Source organism: Dermochelys coriacea, chromosome 2, assembly GCF_009764565.3.
Source record: "Dermochelys coriacea isolate rDerCor1 chromosome 2, rDerCor1.pri.v4, whole genome shotgun sequence".
NCBI classification, from domain to species: Eukaryota; Metazoa; Chordata; order Testudines; family Dermochelyidae; genus Dermochelys; species Dermochelys coriacea.
In genome coordinates this window covers 23506616-23523865 of record NC_050069.1, presented here as the reverse complement: position 1 = coordinate 23523865, position 17250 = coordinate 23506616, and the positions used below count along the sequence as shown (strand labels likewise).

Below are 17250 nucleotides of genomic sequence, written 5' to 3'. Positions count from 1 at the left end.
ACCGGCTTCTCTGGCTGCTACACGTGGTCGGGATCAACAGTTTGCCGAGCTCATCAGTGACACCTTGAACTTTTAAAGAAAATGGGTCTCGCTTTGGGATTTTCGGACACTGCCCCCCGCCCCCCCTTCAAACTTCACTGGAGAAGAGCGTCCCGAAGGGGGCTGTGTAAAACCTGAATCCTTTCTTTTCTTTGTGCCCAAGACCTCAAATTGTACCATCATAATAGAGACTGAATCGAGCCGCTCCTACTGCTCCCCAAAACACCCGGTCCCGATGCACTCCTCCCACAGTGCTGTTAAACGCTGGGTCGTGCCAATTTCGGCCTTGACCCCCCCCCCATCATAATGCCTAAACAAAGAGCAAAACACCCACCCATCATGCATCCTGGAACAAGACGGCTGCTAATTAGCAGGTCAATTCCGCCCCCCAAGACTGGATCCTTACAGTTTTTGACCCCAAGCCGCAAAATGCCACTGTCTATCTGAACTACGTTTACACAGGAAAACTGGGTGTGAGGTATGCAGCCAAACATCAGCTGGATCCAGCAAGATTCGGGTGTCAAATTAGAGTGTTTGCAGGTCCCTGTTAGGAGCATGTGATGGGGCCAGGGGGGTTCTCGGGGGAGAATGGTAGAATCATGGCTTATTCTGTGTCCCCATAGTACAGTTTCTGTGTTTGTGGCCAAAAACACAGCGGGATGGATGCCAGATTTGAGGTGTGATTCATCATGGGCTGGATAGTCAAGGTGCAGCAGGAACAACTACTGCTTGCTCGCTTTTTAGGCGGGGGGGGGGGGGACTAGGACCAAAAACTGACAGAGCCCGGTTCTGGGCCCACGTCTGCCTATTTATGCCGCTGGCGCTGTGGGATGCATTGGGGTCCCGGTGGTTTGTTTTGTTTTTTGTTTTTTTGGTATAAGAGGAGCGTCTACACTTGTTCTTCATGAAGCGTTACCATTTGGGGCGGAGGGGAAAGGAGTAGGATCCAGGTGCCAGAATCGGATGGGGTAGGGGGCAGTTGTATGGGAATGTGTTGGAGGGGCTGGGGTATTTTCGAGGGGCTGGGGAGGAGACAGCGGGAGTGGTTAGCCTTGTTCTCTATTTCGGTGGGATCAATTGGGGTCTTGGGTACAACATCAGCGGGATCCAGGTAGATGCAGTTTTTGGCATATCCAGTGATCTCTCTCCCGGCCCTGCCAACTCCTAGCTAAATACTAATATAAAAAAACTGGCGGTAGCGATAGACTTTTAAGTTACCCAAAAGGGAGAGAACCCTCCCCTCCCCGCCACACACAGACACACGTGGATGGATCGCGGAGGGGGAGGAATTTTTTTTATAATGAGACTCTTAAAGGCGCCTGGGTCAATTTCAGTTTCTAACTTTCTCCCAAATAAAGGGACCCCGGTGGAAGAGCCGCCGGTGGTATCGTATGCAAATACGCATGCTGACGTCAGAGATCATGTGGGTTTTGGCGTAGATCCCCACTGATCGAAGGATTTTTTTTTTTTAATTTAATTTTTTTTTTTTTGGCCAGTGTTTGTGCTGCGGGGGGGTTGGTAGCGGGGGGGGGGCTTTGCCCTGGCTCCCCAGCCGGCTCCCACGTTCCCCAGCGTGGCGACAGGCAGAGCCCTTCCACTGGGGGAAAGTTCGTGCCGCCGCCGCCTCAAGCCCTGGGCGCAGGTAAGAAACTTCCCCCCCCCCCTTCCCCTTCCCCCCGCACCTTGCAAGAAACCCCGACCCGCCAGGGGAAGTGCCGAGGGCTCCCTCGAACCCCTGAACCGCGCTGCCCACAGGCACTGGCGAGCGCTCCTGCTCCCCGCCTGAGCCCAGCGCAGCGCCGCCGATCGCCAGCCACTCAGACCCAACTTTTCCTCCCCGCCTAGCGCCTTTGCAAACGGGCTCGTGAAGGGAACTTCAGCGGGGGGGGGGGGATTGCAGCAGGGAGAGAAGAAGCCGCAGGCTGGAGGGGGGGGGGGGAAAGAATCGGATTTTGTTTAAACGTATCCGCCCCCCATGCAAGTTTAGGTGAATGGGGCAGAGAAGAGGAGGAGGGGGGAGGAAAAAAACATGTCTACGTTTCCCTGGGTCTGTCGACATCAGCAACACAAAATATGGCGTCCGCTTTCGACAGGGCGTTACGTAGAGGCGAGCAGGGTGTGGGGGTGTGTGTGTGTGTGTTGCCTTCTTTTAAAAGCTCCCTCTGGTTTAAAGCCAAATAAATCCGCGGATCTGGGTGCCTAACGGGGGGGGGCAGGTCCCCTGGCTCCCGCTGGAACGCGTAGCATTTGCACCGCTCGCCGCCCCACTCCTCTGAGTTGGCAGAGATGATGGGGGGGGGGGGTTATTCTTTCCCAGTGACGATTTGTCCTTAACGTGGTGGCAGGCACCATGACGCGCTGGGGTGCAGCCCCTTTAAATTCTAACAGCTCCTGGTAACTGCAGATAAGAGGGGAGAGAGAGAAGCAGCTGCTGAGATATTGTGTTACAGTCATGAGCTAGAGTGTTTCTATCCCCGGCCCTGAGGTGGGTAGAGGTTGACACCCCACCCCCCCCAAAGAAAACTTGCCACGACACTGATCATCCTCCAAACGGAGTTGCTCATCTCTTTTTAGTGCATCCATCTTTCCTCCTTTTTTTTTAATTTGTTTTTTAAAGTCTCTCTCAGTGCCTGGTGCTTTGAACCATCCCATCAGAGGTTAATTCCTCGTTGCTGGTGGTGGTGGTTTCAGTTCTTTTGTTGCAACTTGCTTTTCAAAGACAACGTTAGTAAACTCAGAAACCTTGGTTAAACTTGTCGCTTGGCTTCTTCCGACCACTTTTGGGAAGAGTCTTTCAGAATCCTGGCAGAGTCTTTGATTTTTCTAAAGCGTTACATCGGTGATTTTTGTTCTTTTCTGTCTTGGCTGAGACTAGGGGGAGAGAGGAAGAGAGACAGATTTTCCCCCCTCCCCGTGTTGATAGGAATAAAACTTGGTTCTCAGGAAGTGAAATTGTGATTTGCTGAGGAGTTCCACCTGATTGATTGACTTCAAAGACATGTGGGGGTCTCTGCCCTCAATTGTTTCCTGACTGCCTTTTGTTTGCTTTTACTGTGGGAATCCAGCCTTCTGCAATGCCAGCTTTTTAAATGGGGCTTCTCTGGTAACTTTTTTGAATGAAAGTTCCTCATCTTGTCAATGCAGATGCTGTTTGCAAACGTTTGGCGTTGTAGAGGATTGCAGGAGGCCTGCCAAAAGAGAAAAACAAAACTTCTGTTAAAATTTGAAGTATAAAGGGGTGGGGGAAGATACTAAAGAACTGGGGAAGGAGAGCTAAGCAGGAGGTATTAAATCAAAAGGTAACTTTACATTTAGATCTGTGTTGCATCATCTCATTACATTTCTGTCCCAAGACAGCAATGCACAGCATCACAAAGCATCAGATGACTACCAACAAGAATATATATTTTGTAAAATGGCATATTTAACATCACCAGGGAGTTATGAAGCCCTCACAAGTACTTGGTCACCAGTGGAATACTACTTGTTGGGTGTTTTTTTTGTTTGTTTTGTTTTAAATATAAGAATACAAGCAACCACAGTATGATTTCTTCCCCCTGCTGCCATTTGACTGTGCAGATATCCGGGCCCCAGTTCAGGAAGATACTTCAGCATGTGCTTAACTTCAAGAACATGAAGCCTCAACTAATTTCCTGAATCGGGGCATAACACATTAAAAATGCCAACTACCTGAACTCCCTTTTTAAAAATAAATATTCTGGTGGTGTAAGCAATCTCTGATCTTTCATTTTTTGGTTTACGTAGAAGTAGTTTGCCTCTTGCTGTTAATGCTCTGCCTTTATTTGTTACTCTCAGTGCTATGGGTTAAGCATATGGTCAATCTCGGGTATGAGGCGCTAACAACCGTGTAAAGCCACTTAAATTCATAACATTAACTATGTATTAATTTCCCCATCAAAGAAACCAATGTACTGCACAGTATGATTGTTGAAAATTTAAATGCTAAGAAGCCTTTTAAAGTTTTAGCACCAGCCTTTATTCTCATTCTACACACTTTAACCTATTCATTCTTTCCAAAACCTCTACCATGTATGGGTGGAAGATTTCACTTGTCATCTCTTCTCTCTGTGCCCCTTATGTTCCCAATCTAGGAAAGCACTTAAGCACATGCTTAAATTTGAGCATGTTAATAGTCCAATTGACATCAGTATGACAGCTTTAATTTTAGGCATGAGTTAAGTTCCCATCTGCTCCCCCACATAAAGAGCAAGAAACTCCCTCAGGTTTTCTCCAGGTAGGTTGTCAGTTGAAAGTGTTTTGAAAGTAGCTCATTCTTGGATAAATAATTCCTCTCAAGTTCCAAAAGTCCTCTTCTCCAAGTTATGATAAATATATGATCTCTAATCAGCATGTATAAAATTAATATGTTGGCCCTAGTACTAGACGTTGGTACCATCACATCTGTTTGTTCTTTTTGCTGGTGAAACTTTATAAGAGAAGACAGCACTTGAGTGTAAAAAAGGTATCTTTCTCTTTTCTTTTTTTTTTTTTTCTTATCTTTTCTGAATTCCCAAAGTATCTGATTGCTGTTGACAAGGCCTGGATCTGCTTGTCCCTGTGCAGAATGTTGATTTTAAGGCCAGAAATGACATCACAGTATTTGCATGTATCATGACTTCACTTTTTACTCCCCCTATTCTTGGATGGTCTCGCAAAGTATCTTAGCTGTAGCACAGTTAATATTTTGGGTCTGTTTGTGGTGTAGTTTTTTGTTTTTATCGTGGCCCAAATTACTGTTCATCATGTCCACTGAGTTTGAGGAATAAAAAGGGCTATTGACAGTAAATAAAATAATATGTTGTGTATAATTTATGGCAGCATTGCTGTAAAACCAGATCCCTTTGGAATTGAGGGGATGTCTTGTAGATAATAGGAAAATTAAGTTTAACTTTTCAATGAAAATGGTGTGATCTAGATTTTTTGGCTTTTAAAAAGGAATTTCTTCCATGCTTCAGCATCATTTGACTAATGGTGTTTTGCCCTATTTTGTGAATCTGTCTGGTGGTAGCATATGTACACTTTTAAAATAAGTAATAAAACAAAACACAAGAATAACACATAAGGTTTGAATTTAAACCCACCAAAGTAATTCACTGCTTGGTGTGCAGATATGTTTATGGGTGTCACGTCAGCTGTAATTCATGTTTATTTTGTTGGTTTATTTTATAAACCATATAAAAATATATCATTCTGAAATTTATTACACATCTGCTTGTTACCCAGCGCATATTTGGTGCAAAAATACACTTTAAGCTGTAAAGACCCTCTTGACTCCCAGATCTGTACTGAAAACATTCTTCATGTGCAACAGCTTTTATGGACACCGCATTCTATTTCCATCGGCCTTAATATGTAGCAAAGCCTGGCTGAAATGAAGAGGGTATTTGCACCATTCAAGAGAGAGCAGTTACAGCACTACTAACCTTAGTCATTCAAAAATCATGAATCTGGCCCCAAAACATCATGACGTTGACTTAAAAATCATGAGATTTTTAAGAACAATATATTTTGAGTTCTTTATACATACCTTATCATTTTTGAGCCTCTACGGTTCATGTTTTTAAGATATTCTCTACAGCCACAAGGATTAGAAACTTTATGTGAAAGCTGAGATTTACGTCTCATGCCAAATACTGAGACTAGTGATAAAATCCTGAGAGTTGGCAAAATTTGATGCCTGGCCTGGCCTAAAGTTACTGGCCTAAAGTAAAGCTTGGCCTAAAGTACTAAAAAGTTAGGTCAGTCCAGCTACGTCACTCAGGGGTGTGAAAAATCAACACCCCGAGCAATGAAGTTAAGCCACTCTAACTCCTGGGATAGACAGTGATAGGTCATGGAAGAATTCTTTTGTCAACCTAGCTACTGCCTTTTGGTGAGATAGATTACTTGTACTGATGGGAGAACACTGAAGTGCTGCCGCAGCTGTGTGTGCCACTGTAGGATTTCAAGCGTAGACAAGCCATGAGTGCTGTAGTATTGCAGAGAAAGACACTGTAGTGTGATTTCATACATTCGGTGTTGGAGAGGCCAGGGCTGGATTAACATACAATATAGGTAAAGTAGGCACAAGACTATAGCCCAAATTCATGGAGGCAAGGGGGGAACAAATTTGTTTTGCTTTATTATCAATGCAGATTTGCACAGACTGAAAGTACTTGACTTTCTTGAGTCAGTGGCTTTGCAGCCTGACACACGGGGCCATGGTGCCACTCACTAAAGTGAGTAAAGTTTTTTTTTTCAGTTCTTGTGCAAAGCCACTTCCCGCAGCTCCCATTAGCTGGGAACAGAGAACCACAGCCACAGAGAACTGAGGGGCTCCATGCCTGCAGATGCTCTAAGTAAACAAAACGACAATGTATTAGATATTCAATTCAATGATTTCATAGAGTTTAAAATCATCAAATTTTGGAGTAGACCCGTTTGTAAGTTGACCCCCGCTCTTTGATGCGTCACATTTTTACCAAAAATATTCAGCTTATGAACGAGTATATACGGTATTTAAATTTTCACAGTTTGTACAAAATTATGAGTTTTAAGTATTTTTTTGGTTGATCTAAATTTTCAGTTGCAGGAAACTTGGGGCATGTCAGACAATTTATTTAATGAAGTAGCTGTTACAATTCAAAAAGTTAAAGCTGTGTAACCAATAAAACACGAAGTGTCAACTTCGCGCCAAAACATACTAGAGCTTGAATTACGGATAAGTACTTTGTAAGTTCTTGGGCAGCAGTTTTCTTAATTCACCCATCTATAAATGTCTCCTATCGATGGAAATATTTTTTTCAGCAATGTGTGTACAGTCAAATCAAATCGACATTTTACCATAAAAATACTTAACGATAAAAATTGTAATCCTTCCAACCCTACATAAGAAGTACCTTTGAAGACATACATTCTACTAGACGAAAACATGCATTACAATGTTAAACACACAGCACCTAATGCAGAAAGGATCTTGAAATTCACTCCTGTCAGGCACATCTCTGCGTTACGAAATTAAGGTGTTGAGCCAGGACAGACCTATGCTACTGCTGCCATTCAACCATCCAGGAGCCAGTGGGGATTTTCATATTTAGTAGTGGGAACACAGTAGCGGGAGCTTGACTGGGCAAGGAATGTTGAGGGGGGTACAGGAAGCAAAGTGTGAGGACGCAGATCTATGTATTGTGTACAATTAAAAACAGCGCACGGGGTGAAATTCTGTTGAGGGCCTGCTGAAAGATCTATGCCTCACATACATCCTGGGGTAAGAGAATGGATGATAAATAGAGAATTCCAAGAACCTCCTTTACACAAATCTGTTTCACCCTGTTAAAAGTACAAGGCTATGCAACCAGAGTTCTGATGACGACATACCCCAGGAGAATTCCTTGATTGAATTTCTAGCCCCATAATTTGGATGAATGTGTATTTTTATTTTCCAGACCTTTGTTTATAAAGACCTTGGTTAATAGTTCACATGTATTTTGGGCTCTCTTGCTCCCCTCTCTCCATAGTGGAATGTTCCACGAGAGGAAAACTGAACAACCATGCCACCCAGTCAGGCTTCCCTGATGGTGTGAAAGCTGCACGAGCTGAGACTCTCATTAAAAAGAGAGCATCAGAACACTGGAGACTCCTGTGTGTTGCATGGCTGCCAGGAAGGTAATGTTTGTAAGCAAAATAGCATGGTTGCTGGTGTGCATGTGATAGGAGCGGTTTGGGCAAGAAAACAGTTGAAATGAAACGGTGCTCTGCCAAACTGCTCATGATCCCACCGTTGTGAGAATGCAACTGTGCTCCCTCAGGAGAGGGTATTCAAAGAAGAGCTTGAGTACAGTTTGATATAGGATCCTGTTGTTCGTAGATATGGAAGAAAAGACATCCGAAGGCCAGGTCTACGGTAGGAGCGCTTTGCCAATATAGACATATTGGTGCACTACACTGGCAAAGCACTTCTAGTGTGCGCACAGCTGACACCAGCAAAACTGCACTTTTGCTGGCATAGTATATTCCAATCCTGTCAGTGAAATAAGCTACATCTGCAAATGAGCAGTTTTGCTGATGCAACTGCATTTGCATTAGGGGCTTTTGCTGGCACAGCTACGTCAGTCACAAATCACACCTCATCATACCCCTGACCAACATGTCTATTCCAGCAAAACTTTGTAGTGAAGACCTGGCCTAAGACATACCAGAGCAGAGCTGTTTGCCACAGTATATTTCTCCATTTCTTGGTCTCTTCAGATCAAGACTGGGTGCCTTTCTTGAAGTTATGGTTTAGCCAAACAAGTTGTTGTGCTCAATATAGAGTAACTGGGTGAAATTTAATGGCTCCTGATATACAGGAGATCAGATTCAGCAATTCTCAAACTGTGGGTCAGGACCCCAAAGTGGGTCGCTATCAATTTTAATGGGGTCGCCAGGGCTGGCTTAGAGTTGCTGGGGCTGGGCTAGGTTACAGGCCCCCGGCCTGGGCTTGGGCTTGGGCTTTGCTCAGGCTTCATTCTCCCCTTCTGGGGTCGTGTAGTAATTTTTGTTGTCAGAAGGGGGTCATGGTGCTATGAAGTTTGAGAATCCCTGCACTAGATCTACTGGTCCCATCTCATCTTAAATTCTGTGAATCTAAGAATTTCCCAGTGGTTTGTCCAGGCTAGTTTTAAATATCTTAGGGATCTGCTTGGGTGGCTGTTCCACACCCTAATACATCTTTCTTGCTGCCAGGAAATTTTTCCTGATATTTGGACTCCATTTTCCTTTCTTAATTTGTGCCTATTAGTCCTAGTTTTACCCCCTTTACCATCCTTAATAATTTCTCTGTTTTATTATTTGCACCCTCCAGTTAACTGTAGATTTCAGATCTTCCCTTAGTTGTCTGGTTTTACCATACTATTGGTCAGTAAATGCTGAAACCGTTTAGTCATTTGGGCTTTGAACAGTAAAACAGATTCTGAGAACTTTTCTGACCTGCCTAAGTGAGTGATCAGAAATAAGGAAGCTTAAGGTTACTTTACACTGCTTTTTAGGAGTTAGTTAACCTACTGTCTAGACTGGTGTAGGGAAGATGAAAGAAATAGTTTCTGGTACATCTCTTATGACGGAAGTTGTCCTGTGAAAAATGAGATTCCTGCCTTTTTAAACAGAATCTTTGTATTTAATTATTTCTTTTTTTAAAAAAACAAAACAAAACCCTACAAAAGAAAAGAGCTAGCAGTTAACTCTGTAAACAGCAAGAAAAGGGGTTTGATACAATGCTGAAGAAAAAAGCCCATGGACCTTTTGACATAGGTGTTCTTTTTCCCTGCTCTCCGAGCTTTCTGGGACTTTTTTCCCCCTCCTTATCTCTAAACTTGTATTTCATGCTTGCTAGTTTCAGTTACATAATATTACACTTCAGTAAGCTGTTAGAAGCTGGAGATTCTTGCTCCTTTTTTATATTTTATATATATATATAAAAAGCCAAAGAGTAGAAAGCTTCATCTCAAGTTTGAGATCGTCTGTTTTCTGTATTTCAAAGACTCCATGTTAGAAGCTGTAAGGACTAATCCCACAAGGTTTTGAACACCTTCAATTTCCATTGAGCATCTCTCAGGTATAGGCCCTGGCTCACTGAAGGCTGGCGATTATCTCTCACTAAACAAAGTCTGAATAGTTTCACCTGCAATGTTGTTTGACATGATTTTTTTCACCACCAAAGCAGAACCGTGTTGTTGAATTCCTCCTGCCTACTGTTTAGCACTAGCTGTAAGTTACTGCAGGGAATTTTTCTCATCTCTTGTCTCCACGGATATGCTGAGAATACACCGATGGTGCCAATTGTGTTGCTAATGTTCTTCCACGTTTTGATACGGCTTCCCTGAAACTTACGAAATATCAAGTTATCAGAGAGAGAGAAGGGATCATGATCTTGGTTAAAGACAGGGGTGAAAGAAACCTGAAGGACTTATTGGTATGCCGGAGTCCTGAGCAGGGGGCAGGGCCTCAACCGGAAAGAGCAGGGCCTCAACTGGAAGAGGTGGGCCCTTTAAATTCCCAGACCCTTTGAATCACTGCCGGAGCCCTGGGCCACCGCTGCTACCCCGGGGCTCTGGCAGCGGGGCTCTGGCAGCAGGGCTCTGGTGGCAATTTAAAGGGCCCAGGGCACCAGCCGCCACTACCACAGCGGAGCCCTGGACCCTTTGAATCACCGCCGGAGCCCTGGGCCGCCGCTGCTACCTGTAAACCCGCTGCGTTTCTCAAAAAAAAAAAAAAAAATAGCAATTCACTCTTTTGTAGCAGAGTGACACTAGGTCAAATCTAATTTGTTTCCTGTAATTCAAAAGAAAGGGTGTTGTTTTAATAGTTGGGTCCCTTCCATTGAAAGCTTTTGATAGTAGCAGACTGCTATAAAGGATACACCTCCTTGCCGATTGTCATCACCTTCAGTCTTAGTGCTGTGGATGGCTTGCAGCAGGCTGACTAACAGCCATCCATGTCCTGGGTCAAATGTAATCATTGATGGTGTACTGCTTGGTTCATGCTCTTACTGATGGGCCCAGGCCACACTAACCATTCCATTAGTATCCATTCTAGTATGCTACGTTTATGATGCTGCTATCTCCTAGCTCAGGTCTAAAACAAAATAGGAAGGGATCATGATCTAGTGATTAAAGCACAGATTGGGAGTGGACTGGGTTTGGTTCCTGATTGCACATTCTTACTGTATAGCGCTGGGCAAGTATCCTAGGAACTGATTTCAGAAGTTCTGAGCACCAGAAACGCTCAGCAACAGTAAGGAAGGTACAAGGACTGAACACCTTTAAAGATGAGGCCTTAGGCTTTTCTTTGTCTTCCCTTTTTGTAAAATAGGAATGATCATGCTTATCTCACTAGGGTGTTGGGAGGTTCATTCACTGTAAAGCACTTGGACATCTTTGGATGGAAGGTACTAGATATTGTCTGCATTGACACAGTGGAGATCAGAGAGGTCTGTCCCTTTGGAATAATCTGAATTCCCATGTAGATCATTTTCCTCAGTTTGCGAGAGGAGGCTAATGCCATTTGAGGGAAGGACAGGATTGTGTTGTGACTCAGCACTGTCCTAGATCTCATTATCCCCCTAGCTCCGTCTGATTTTGCTCTTGCAGATCGTCTGTGCTGTGTGTAAACCAGGGATGTCAACTGCATTCGTGAACTGTTTGTCCTCTGTAAAGCTCATTGAGAAAGCAATCTTGAACTTCTACAGTATTCATGCCCTGAAACAGTACAGCCAGTCTGTTAGAGAAGAGACATCCCATTGTACCCACCCATTCCCTTGTTTTTACAGGATTCAGTTATTTTCTTTTTTTAGGAGTATGGGTGATCAAATGTCTTGGGGGAGGGGGGGATGGAAGCATACACTTTTCTTACCAATAAACAGGTTTGAGGGAATCCTCCATGTAGTGGCACTATCCACTTGAGAAGCCTGAGGAAGTTTTTATCTTAAAACAATATTTTCCTGCCCACTCTGTCTAGCACAGTTACCAGAGGAACAGATTGTGAACTTAAAGGGGATTGTTTGGGATGGAGGTGAAGAGAGAGCAAATAAAGGAAGCTGTTTTGCTTAAGATGCCAAGTTGGGAACAAAATATCCGTGCAGACTTAAAAACTGCAAGTGCCCTTTACATTATCAAACACAATATTTATTGGGAGCTCTTCCTCCTTTACCTGCTGAGTCTGGGATTTCTTTCATTTGCCTTTGAAAACAGATGATCCCAATTGCAGTTACCAGCAAAGGGGCATTATGGGGATAGCAGGCGGTTGTGCTTGCAGTGTTTGGCGCAAGACAAGTGCAGATTCCAAATCCCAGACCTTAGAAGGTTAGGAAAACCCATCTAGTCTCTCTAAACTCTTTTTTGCTTTTGAGCATACAGGTATTTGAAACACTCTCAAATCCCCTTGCATTCTGTTACCCATTTGAGACCTTTGCCTTTCTCAAAAGTTATTTTATTTCAGAAGCTTTTCATGCCTGCAATGCTGTAGAGATTTGCCTCTTGGGAAGGACTGACTGAAGATGTGTGGCTGTCGACTAACTTGGAGAGTAGAATCTGCTCTTCAGGATGGTTGTCATCCCGCTCATTGGTGATAGTCCTTCTTTATCCCCATTTTGATTGAGAGCATCCTTAATCCAGATGATGCAGCTAAGTGTGAGATATTCATGGTATCTCCAAGTAGGAGAAGAAGGAATGTCACAAGCGATCTTGTGCCAAACCATACAGAAGATCTTCACTCCATCCCATCTCTTCTCAAATACCAGAAGATCACAGCACTGTTTTGTGAGTATAAATTAATCTAATGAAATCTGAACTCTTTCTGCTTCACTCTTGCATCTTTACAAGTACACTGTCTCGTTATTATTAAAACTCTATGGGCAGGCAGCTAAATTTCCTCTTCTGGCAGTGGAAGGATCAAAGAGTTGAGACTTGCCTATAGGTCTTAGTTTCTTGACAGGCCTTTCTAGTATCCTTTCAATTTCCCCCCACTGCCGCTGCTTTCAAGTGCTCCATGTCATGACAATGAGTTTGCGAGAGGGGGCTGCTCCTGGGTGATGTGACGTTGGTCTCCCTCTGCAGAGTGAGCACATTGCCTTCAGAGTCTCTTAGTCTGGGAAGGGAAGGACCAAGCTTGGCTCCCATTTCTGAAAATCTGACCAATGTTTTGGTGCCTAAATGGGAGCTGAGCTTTTTTGAAAATCTGGCCCTGATTGTGGGTACAGAATTCTTTTGAAAATTCTGGCTTTACTGACCACAGTGTTGGAAAACACCTGGCTCTCTCCGCAACGGTTAGGGGTTTTTGCCACAGTGACAGATTGTATGATGGGGTTGCTTGTGATGGTAGCTGCCCTTGAGCAGGGCTCAGCGGCCCTAAGGCTCATTTTTGGTTTTTGTCATAGAATATCAGGGTTAGAAGGGACCTCAGGAGGTCATCTAGTCCAACCCCCTGTTCAAAGCAGGACGAATCCCTAAATGGCCCCCGCAAGGATTGAACTCCCAACCCTGGGTTTAGCAAGCCAATACTCAAACCACTGAGCTATCCCTCCCCCTCTCATTTGTTCATAAAAGCTAGGGTTGCCAATTTTGGTTGGATGTAGTCCTGGAGATTTCATTACATGACATAATCTTTAATTAAAGATTAATCTTTGGCCTGGAGTCTCCAGGAATTAAACCTGGAGGGTTGGAAACCTTACTAAAAGTATATGCTTCAGGGTTACAGCCAGCCACCTGCAGGGGTCAGGAAGAAATCTCTCTCCCCCACCCACGCACACAGACATGCACACGCAGTGTATTCTGGGTTTGTTTTGTTTTGCTTCTCCTTTCTTTGAAGCATCGTGACCACAGCTGGTGAAGGGACATTGGACAGAATGGGCCAGGGCTCTGAGGTGGCACTGAGCCCTCCCTCTCTGATGCTTGCCTGGCTGGTTCTTGCTCACATACTCAGGGTCTAACTCATTGCCATATGTGGGGTCAGGAAGGAGTTTTTCCTCCAGGCTAGCTTAGCTATGACCTTGGGGGTGGGGGTCACCTTCCTCAGCAGTGTATGTGGGTGCTGGTCACTTGCAAAGATTATCTGGGTATATCTAACTTAATCATTTCCCTGCCGTTGCAGGGCAGTCAGGCACAGGTGCACCTCCGTCCCTCCTATTCTGTCTGTGGCATATCATAGTCTAGCCTCTTGTGGGCTGTCATACATTGGTCTACTTTCCATGAATGGGCTTAATGTGCGGGAGGTGTTAGTGGGCTGTGAGATATAGGAGGTCAGAATGGATGATCGGGTGGTCCCTTCTAGCCTTGAACTCTGACACAATCCGATTACATTTTGGGTGACTAGCATTCTGCCTACCTAAATTCACACTGCAGTTATGGGCGGATATTTCATGTACTGTCCTAAACTTCTGTGGTGAGCTACTGGGTAGTTTTTACTTTCCATTTCAGTGGTGAGTAAAGGTCTTTGTGAGGCAGAGGGTGAAAGAGCTTTGTGATCCTTTGGGGAGAAAAAGTTGTGTATAAGTCTAAGCCTATTTTTCCATGATGCTCCAGGTTTATGTGAGATAAATGCAGATCACAAATAAGGTTGCAAGTGGTATGTTTGTCTCAGGATTAGGGAGGTCAGGACTTCCTCCATCTGCAGCTCTGTTATTGGAGTCCTGACTACATTGTCCTCCTTCAAGGATGGTGTACAACGCTCGGTATGTCCAGGTTAAAACCTTTTGTGTGGTTCCCAAAGCCAAAATTTCTGTCTATTCTATCATGTCCATCACAGTCACTGTCTTGAACTGGATCTTCACTTTCCTTTATGTACCTTTTTAAAGCCTGTATTTATATGTAGTCTCTCATCCCTTGGACAGGGTATATTTCTAAGCTAGGAGCATTCTAGTTGTAAAATCACATTTGACAAGTGCAAAACTAATGTCCCATCCAAGAACTGGACTTTCAGTTTCCTGACAACAAGGAATTAAAAAAAAAAAAAAAAGACACACGCTCTACATTTACCATTACTTGTGTCCATTTGTTCAAGCAAAATAGAGTCCTAGAAGGCCAAATAAAATGGAAGAAATATCAGGTGCTTGCTGAAATGGCATCTTTCCTCTCTACTGGAGTTCTGCAATTGGAATTCCAACAGATCCCCTCCAAAAATTGATGGATTCTGTCCTGTTTTGTTAAGTGGAATGTAAAATTTGCTATTTGACTGAAAAGGTATATAATGTATGGCCACACACTAGTTACCACTGCTGTCTGGAATCAAAACCTCTGTGGCATAGGCACTCTACAGCAAACAGGTTCTCCTGTAAGCACAAGTGGTAGGAGGAATGTGATTTTGGAGTAGGAAGATTCTCTAAGAGTTTCCTAGGGACCACAGTTGTACAGCATAGTAGCAAACATAAGTTGCTAAGTGATCATGGATGTTTTATAATATCAGTTTGTTAAAATACCTATATCTGATGCATCCTTTACTCTCACAGATTGATTGGGTAATCAGCAGTGCCTTGTGCTAGGTAAGATTTGGTCCAACTGATTCACAGCTTTGTGTCATGCTTTTTCTCAGTAATGAGGTGGTTTTGGAAATCAGTCTGTTTTTGTTAACACCATTGGAGAGATGAATTCCACTCTCCTCTCCTCTTCTCTCCCTTCCCCCCCCCCCCGCCCCTTTTTGGATCTCTAGATGGAGGCAGTTACCTCATGCTGTAATGTTATGCTGGCATCCCACTTGTTTCATTCAGCTAGGCACTGCAATAGCTTCCTTCTGGAAAACCTCCCCCACGCTAGCTTTCTGGCATAGATCAGTTGGGAGACCATTTTTCTGCTCGAATATGTTACAGCTGGCCTGCACAACAGAGCAAAGGGACTGTGCATTGACATGGTTCATTATGACTCCCCCCCCCCCCCCCCAAAGTCCAGACTACTCATTCTGAAACATCACTTGCCTTTTGGTCTCACCAGTTGGATTTTTTTTTTTTTTTTTTTTTTGGTGCCAACTAGATACATTTTTGGCTTGCCCGAGCATCATTGGCGGTTTGCTGCATTTTAAAATCTGTAAGAAAAACAGTACACTTACAAAGTACTGAAAAATCAGCAGTGTGCATGGTTAATAACACACCCTTCTGGACACTTACGAACCCCCTACCCCTAAATTCATATCAGTGAATCTCATGTTTGTTGTAAAATAAAGCAGTTATAATATTAATATAGGAGGCCTGTTAAAAAGCATCTGAAGTCAGTTAGGTTAGTGGTTCTCAACCAGGGGTACACAGAGATCTTCCAGGGGGTACATCAACTCCTCTAGATATTTGCCTTGTTTTACAACAGGCTACATAAAAAGCACTAGTGAAGTCAGTATAATCTGAAATTTCATACAGACAATGTCTTGTTTATATTGGTCTATGTACAATACACTGAAATGTAAGTACAATATAAAATCCATTGCAATAGAAATAATGTAAAAATGATAAAGTAAGCAAATTTTCAGTAATAATGTGCTGTGACACTATTTTGTATTTTTATGTCTGATTTTTGTAAGCAAGTAGTTTTTAAGGGTGAAGCTTGGGGAAGCAAGACAAATCAGACTCCTGAAAGGGGTACAATAGTCTGGAAAGACTGAGAGCCCCTGTGTTAGATGACATTTTTAGTTATTAAACTTCTCAGGCTATTCAGTAAAAATCTAAAAATCTATTTTCAAAGATGTAAATACTGTTTTTTATTATTTGTAAAAAAAAAAAAAAAAAAAAAAAACCCATACACATCTGGGCTTGACAATTTTTTTTGTATGCAAAGTTTCAGCCTAATGTGATTTTAAACAGTTTTAAGGTATTAAAGTCTTTAAATCAAAGGTTATAATCAATTTAGGAGATTCCACACTTAAAATACGAAAAATGTTACTTCCCATAGGTTTTAAGGGGAAGCTCTTGTGACTTTGTTGCTAATTATGCACATTATTATTTGGTCCAAGTGATAATTTTTGTACTCAAGTAATTATTTACTAGAAATTTACAATAATAAATTCCTATTTTAAAGGGCTTTATACATCGAGGATTTAAAAAAACAAAACCAAAATACCTCTCTTCTTTACTGAAACTTGACAGGTAGGGTCTCATTGATGTGGAAGGAAGGTGACTCTTTTTGTTTAAAACTATAAAGCAGCTAATTTTATAGCAGTGCTCATACAGAGGAGCACAAAATCTTACCTGAAAATGCTGTTTAGGGTATAATTATTTTTGGTGGGGGAGGGATGAGAAGAGAATTTTCTTGCTCTGCCTTTTCAACATGCACATGTGGGTTTCTTAGTCCAAATCTTAATTAGTTTTGTTTTGTTTGCAAAACACTGGGCCAAATGCTGCACTCAGTTGTACCAGAGTAACTCCAGATTTGCACTGGTATAACAGAGACCAGAAGCTGGTCAGTAGTTTTTGCAAAAAAAACCTCCCTCTTTTTTTACGTTCTTCCTAATTAATCTAGAGCTCCTGAAAGGTTCTGAATTGATAGCCCTCCACCAAAGTGCTTGGTGTAGCTTCAGAACAGGTACAGCTCAGCCAGCAACAATGAAAGCTTCCCCACACTGCCCTGCTAACAACCTGGAAGGAACGTCTCCTAAGAGTGAGAATGCAGGTCAGTTTCATTGCCCATTCAGTTCTTGGCCTGTCTTTTGAGATGTCCTGTTTTCACACCAGTTGTAGTTATTGATGTTAACGATGAAGACCAG

The 17250-nt window shown here is 43.1% G+C and overlaps 1 protein-coding gene across 3 annotated transcripts in view; it reads left to right on the top strand.

The window, feature by feature from the left end:
* Positions 1-1321: 1321 nt before the first annotated feature.
* The window catches only part of ZHX2 (zinc fingers and homeoboxes 2), a 113019-nt gene continuing 97090 nt past the window's right edge, over positions 1322-17250 (top strand). The window contains exons 1-2 of one of the 3 annotated variants that reach the window (XM_043507391.1): positions 1469-1681; positions 3184-3338. The gene's annotated coding sequence lies outside the window, so the exon portion shown is untranslated. Of the gene's footprint in view, positions 1682-3183; positions 3339-7556; positions 7705-17250 lie in introns of all 3 variants that reach the window. The other 2 variants (XM_038389188.2, XM_038389186.2) reach the window with 2 other exon arrangements.